This window comes from Heptranchias perlo, unplaced genomic scaffold (assembly GCF_035084215.1).
Source record: "Heptranchias perlo isolate sHepPer1 unplaced genomic scaffold, sHepPer1.hap1 HAP1_SCAFFOLD_304, whole genome shotgun sequence".
Classification (NCBI taxonomy): domain Eukaryota; kingdom Metazoa; phylum Chordata; class Chondrichthyes; order Hexanchiformes; family Hexanchidae; genus Heptranchias; species Heptranchias perlo.
This window is the reverse complement of record NW_027139316.1, coordinates 341887-348398: the sequence shown is the minus strand read 5'-3', so window position 1 is coordinate 348398 and position 6512 is coordinate 341887. Positions and strand designations below refer to the sequence as shown.

Genomic DNA, 6512 nt, shown 5'->3' with positions numbered 1-6512 from the left:
TGAGGGTGGGGGGGACTCGGTTTGGGGTGAGGGAAGAGGGGGAGACAGGCTGAGGGTGGGGGGGACTCGGTTTGGGGTGAGGGAAGAGGGGGAGACAGGCTGAGGGTGGGGGGGACTCGGTTTGGGGTGAGGGAAGAGGGGGAGACAGGCTGAGGGTGGGGGGACTCGGTTTGGGGTGAGGGAAGAGGGGGAGACAGGCTGTGAGGGTTTCAAATCAGTAAAATAGGTCCTTGAAATGTGGCTCATTCCAGCAGACAGGTCTCCTGGTCAAACCAGTCCTGCCCTGGGCTGTCCCTGGATTAACATGAGAACGGACAGGTCCCTGAGGGAGACCCATTGAGATTCAGTCTAATATCTCAAATGATGTGGAGATGCCGGTGATGGACTGGGGTGGACAAATGTCAGGAATCTTACAACACCAGGTTATAGTACAACAGTTTTATTTGAAAATCACAAGCTTTCGGAGGCTTTCTCCTTTGTCAGGTGAGTGTGGGATTCCATGAAAGGCACCGCTTTATAGTCAGAGCACAATGCCTGGTGATCACAGATAATCTTTCCAATTGCCCGTTGTCAAGGCAATCAAAGGAGTCGAATAGTGTTCAGACAGAGAGACACTACATACGGGACAATCAGTATATTCAGTAGTCCCGTATGTAACGTCTCTCTGTCTGAACACTATTCGAATCCTTTGATTGCCTTGACAACGGGCAGTTGGAAAGATTATCTGTAATCACCAGGCATTGTGCTCTGACTATGGAATCCCACACTCACCTGACAAAGGAGAAAGCCTCCGAGAGCTTGTGATTTTCAAATAAAACTGTTGGACTATAACCTGGTGTTGTAAGATTCCTTACATAATATCTCAAAGGCTGAAGTGGAGAGCTCCCCGGGGGTAGGGGATGGCCGTGTGTCTCGTCCCAAACCCTCCCCAGGGGCGGGGACAATCTCTCAGTCTGCCGGGGTCCTCCAGCCTGTCCTGAGTGTATTTCTCTCTCTGTCTCTCTCCCAACTTTTCTCTCTCTTTAGCTTCTCTGGTTTGTAACCGGGATTTGTGTTTCAGTGTTGGGGCTGAGGGATTGTTGGTGTAACTGGGAGAGGGAGTGGGAGGCGGGGGGCGTGGAGAGAGGGGGAGTGGGAGGGAGGGAGCTCTGGGCTCTTGCTGTGCCTTTTTAATCCCTTGCTTTTGTATTTTACTCAATTCCCTCTCTCTCTCTCCCTCTCTCCCCTCAGGAATCTTTTCGATGAAATGCTGCAAGGAGATGATCCAGAAAGAGACATTTTGTGAGAAGGAGGAGGATGAGGGGGAATCCTGGGCCAAGAATCGTTCTCTCCGCTGGGGACTGACTGACTGAGACCTTCACCGCAGCCTGGACCCGATGGGGGTCATGTGAGTAATGTCTGGGTTACTCTGGGGGATCACTGGGACATTCTGGGGACACTGGGGGATCACTGGGACATTCTGGGGACACTGGAGGATCACTGGGACATTCTGGGGACACTGGAGGATCACTGGGACATTGTACAGGAGCTGACACTGAGACACACACTGACCGTCTGACAGTGCAGCGCTCCCTCAGTACCGACCGTCCGACAGAATATTACCATCTGTTCGAGCCCAAATTCCTCCCTTCATTCATTGCAAGTGCAACTTTTCAGAAATAACACAAAGTGGATCAAACTATTATTCAGAGGCTGACAATGTGACATATCTCGGGTCTTAATTGAAATTAAAAGCTCTTTCAGGGAGCGTCCTGCAGCACCCAGAGAGCCCAAATGTGAAAACAGCCTCCAAATGTTTTCTTAGTTTGAAGTTTAATTTTTGAAAAGGTCACTGACAACTCAGAAAGAAATCGTGTTAATTCCGAAGCCATTTTGGGCCCCCATGTGAAATTGTATTGTAATGGAACCACACAGACACATGGGGAAGCTCGGGAGCAAACTGATTGGAATTTGAGATTTTAATCCCATATTCATTTGTGGCACAGCTCAGCTCAATTCAAACCCAATGTCTGTGCAAGGACCACGTGTCTCCTGACTGTACAGTCTGTGTGTGTGTGTGTGTGTGTGTGTGTGTGTGTCTCAGTCTCACTGGTCCCATAACATAACTTTAAAGCAGTAAAATTAACCAGAACCTGCTCCAAAGACAAAACCAATCCAGATCTTGAAGGTGTGATGATTTCCTCCTTCTCTCTGCTCTGTTGGTGGGAGGCTCATTTCCAGTCCCAGGTATTTGTCTATTCCCCATGTCTGATGGGTTGGTTCCTGTGAACAGTTTGTCAGAGAGTGTTTCACTGCCTAAGGGTGTTTACAGAGAGATGTGAGGAATCTTACAACACCAGGTTTTAGTCCAACAGTTTTATTTGAAAATCACAAGCTTTCGGAGGCTTTCTCCTTCGTCAGGTGAGTGTGGGATTCCATGAAAGGTACCGCTTTATAGTCAGAGAACAATGCCTGGTGATTACAGATAATCTTTCCAACTGCAGGTTGTCAAGGCAATCAAAGAATTCGAATAACAGGATTGGTTTGACCAGGAGACCTGTCTGTTGGAATGAGCCACATTTCAAGGACCTATTTTACTGATTTGAAACCCTCACAGCCTGTCTCCCCCTCTTCCCTCACCCCAAACCGAGTCCCCCCTCCACACTCACCTGACAAAGGAGAAAGCCTCCGAAAGCTTGTGATTTTCAAATAAAACTGTTGGACTATAACCTGGTGTTGTAAGATTCCTTACATTTGTCCACCCCAGTCCATCACCGGCATCTCCACATCATCTTTACAGAGAGAGAGAGAGAAGCAGCTCCCATCCTGGTCTGAAAGACCCAGTCAATGAGAGATTTATAAAAACAATCCAGCCCAGTGCAGTTAAACCTTGTCCCCTATTAATCCAAACACACCATATTGTGAGCAAAATTCAATATTTCACAGGGCCAGTGAGTCCCAGACACGGATTGTACCCACCTCCCTAAACTAAACTCAACTCCTTACTGGAAAAAGTGTCTGTCAAAACACAGCCCGTTTCGGGACTGAACCCCTCAAATAACCGTTACACTCAACATTGCAATCTCTCAGTGAATCGTTCCCTTTTACCCACTGTGTACTGTACATGTGCAGGAGCTGACACTGAGACACGGGCCGTACCGTACCTGAGTACTTTCCAAACAAGAGAAATTGAGAGAGACAACAGAGAGAGAGGGGCAGAGAGAGAGAAAAGCACAGAGAGAGAGGGGGCGAGTGGCAAAGAGAGGGAAGGGGAGAGAGAGAGAGAGAGAAAGTAAGAGCGGGGAGAGAGTCAGAGAGAGAGAGAGAGAGAGGTCGGGAGAGAGAGAGAGAGAGAGGAGGTGAGAGGCAGAGGGAGAGAGGGGGACAAAGAGAGTGAAAGACAGAGAGAGTGAGGTGGAGAGGCAGAGAGTGGCTTGGTCCTGCCTGGTGATTTACCCGATTCCTGCGAGCAGCCAGGCTTCTCTGGGCTGTTTAATGGCTTCTCACCAGCAAGGGGGGCCCCCATCTCCCACCTCGCAATAAACTCTTTCAATCAGATGCTTCCCCTCACCCTCACACATTACCACTGTTGCAAGCCGCACACGCACAACCCACAGGTCACACACACTGGCAGCTATTCAACCATGACAGGCACATCACCCAAACACCCTGCAGGACCCTCACTGACTCACGTCCCGCTTTCTGGCAGGAGACCCCCTCACACTCTCTCCCCCTCTCTCCGTCTTTTTCTCTCTCTCCGTTGCTCTCGCTCTATCCCTCTCTCCCCCTCTCTCTCTGTCACTCCCTCGCTTTCGCTGCCTCTCTACCCCTCTCCCGTTCTCGCCCTCTCCCGTTCTCGCCCGCTCCCTGATGGGGGAGAGATTGAACAGGGAGAGGGGGGGGAGAGATTGAACAGGGAGAGGGGGGGGAGAGATTGAACAGGGAGAGGGGGGGGAGAGATTGAACAGGGAGAGGGGGGGGAGAGATTGAACAGGGAGAGGGGGGGGAGAGATTGAACAGGGAGAGGGGGGGGAGAGATTGAACAGGGAGAGGGGGGGGAGAGATTGAACAGGGAGAGGGGGGGGAGAGATTGAACAGGGAGAGGGGGGGGAGAGATTGAACAGGGAGAGGGGGGGGAGAGATTGAACAGGGAGAGGGGGGGGAGAGATTGAACAGGGAGAGGGGGGGGAGAGATTGAACAGGGAGAGGGGGGGGAGAGATTGAACAGGGAGAGGGGGGGAGAGATTGAACAGGGAGAGGGGGGGGAGAGATTGAACAGGGAGAGGGGGGGGGAGAGATTGAACAGGGAGAGGGGGGGGAGAGATTGAACAGGGAGAGGGGGGGGAGAGATTGAACCGGGAGAGGGGGGGGGGAGAGATTGAACCGGGAGAGGGGGGGGGGGAGAGATTGAACCGGGAGAGGTGGGGGGGAGAGATTGAACAGGGAGAGGGGGGGGGAGAGATTGAACAGGGAGAGGGGGGGAGAGATTGAACAGGGAGAGGGGGGGGAGAGATTGAACAGGGAGAGGGGGGGAGAGATTGAACAGGGAGAGGGGGGAGAGATTGAACAGGGAGAGGGGGGAGAGATTGAACAGGGAGAGGGGGGAGAGATTGAACAGGGAGAGGGGGGGGAGAGATTGAACAGGGAGAGGGGGGAGAGATTGAACAGGGAGAGGGGGGGGGAGAGATTGAACAGGGAGAGGGGGGGGAGAGATTGAACAGGGAGAGGGGGGAGAGATTGAACAGGGAGAGGGGGGAGAGATTGAACAGGGAGAGGGGGGAGAGATTGAACAGGGAGGGGGGAGAGATTGAACAGGAAGAGGGGGAGAGATTGAACAGGGAGAGGGGGGAGAGATTGAACAGGGAGAGGGGGGGGAGAGATTGAACAGGGAGAGGGGTGGGGGAGAGATTGAACAGGGAGAGGGGGGGGGAGAGGGGGGGGGGGAGAGATTGAACAGGGAGAGGGGGGGAGAGATTGAACAGGGAGAGGGGGGGGAGAGATTGAACAGGGAGAGGGGGAGAGATTGAACAGGGAGAGGGGGAGAGATTGAACAGGGAGAGGGGGGGAGAGATTGAACAGGGATGGGGGAGCTGCTAATTCAAACAAGAGAAAACAGTAAAGCCCACATGGCAAGAAACAGAACAGAAGTTGCAACAAAGTCCAGAAATTGTGTCTCCGGGACCCAGGGACAGAAGAGAAAACAAACCCAGGGGAGGTTTGAACTCTGCAGCAAACACTGAGCAGCACAAACAGACAGACAGACACCTGTCAGGGGAATCAGAGGCAAAGCCCCAGAGAAAAATCCTGCAAACTTGGATTCGGGAGAGAAGCGAGAGAGAGAGTTAGTGGGAGGGAGGGAGGGAGCTCTGGGCTCTTGCTGTGCCTTTTTAATCCCTTGCTTTTGTATTTTAATCAATTCCCTCTCTCTCTCTCCTCAGAAATCTCTTCGAGAAATGCTGCAAGGAGATGATCCAGAAAGAGATATTTTGTGAGGAGGAGGAGGAGGAATCCTGGGCCAAGAATCGTTCTCTCCGCTGGGGACTGACTGACTGAGACCTTCACCGCAGCCTGGACCCGATGGGGGCCAGGTGAGTAATGTCTGGGTTACTCTGGGATCACTGGGATATTCTGGGGACACTGGGGGGGAGGTCACTGGGACATTGTTGTCGTTGGACCTGTTGTGCTGGTGGTCGAAACATACTTTTTCCAAGATGGTGGCCCATGCTGTCCCCGTGCCATAACACATAGAAATATATAAATACATTATCAATATATCGATAATATATATTATAAATACAAGTTGTTGTTGTGGTTGTGGCCCAAACACAAAGGCCGCCGCTCTGGCTGCACTCTGGGCTGACCGGCTGCACTCTGGGCTGACCGGCTGCACTCTGGGCTGACCGGCTGCACTCTGGGCTGACGGGCTGCACTCTGCCATCACTCTGGGGTCACTGCGGGATCACCGGGGGCACTCTGCCGGCCACTTGCCGCCATCTGATGATGCGGCGGTGGCCATTTTTTCCAAAATGGTGGCCGCGCTGGCTGCCATTTTGTCCAAGATGGTGTCTCGCCGGCCGCCATTTTGTTTAATTTATTATTTAAATAATTCAATTGTTTAAAATGTAATCTAAATAATTCAATAGTTTAATTCAATATAAAAATAATCAATTGCTTAATTTATGATATAAAGAAGCCAATTGTTTAATTTATTATATCAATAATTATTTAATTTAATGTATAATTAGTTCACTAATTGTATAAATAATTCAATAGTTTATATTATATAAATAATTCAATACATTAATTCATCATATAAATAATTCAATACATTAATTCATTATATAAATAATTCAACAGCTTAATTTATTACATAATAATTCATGTGTCTAATTTATTATAAATAATCCAATAGTTTAATTTATAATGAATTGTTCAATTTATTGTGTGAATAATTCAAGTGTTTAATTTATTGTAAAAATAATTCAATAGCTTAATTCATTCCATGAATAATACAAGTGTTAAATTTAGTATAT

The 6512-nt window shown here is 49.9% G+C and overlaps 1 protein-coding gene across 2 annotated transcripts in view; it reads left to right on the top strand.

The window, feature by feature from the left end:
* Nucleotides 1–166: 166 nt before the first annotated feature.
* The window catches only part of LOC137311132 (zinc finger protein 850-like), a 188931-nt gene continuing 182585 nt past the window's right edge, over nucleotides 167–6512 (top strand). Inside the window, exons 1-2 of one of the 2 annotated variants that reach the window (XM_067978502.1) lie at nucleotides 167–422; nucleotides 1231–1387. The gene's annotated coding sequence lies outside the window, so the exon portion shown is untranslated. Of the gene's footprint in view, nucleotides 423–823; nucleotides 1388–6512 lie in introns of those variants that run through there. The other variant, XM_067978501.1, reaches the window with a different exon arrangement.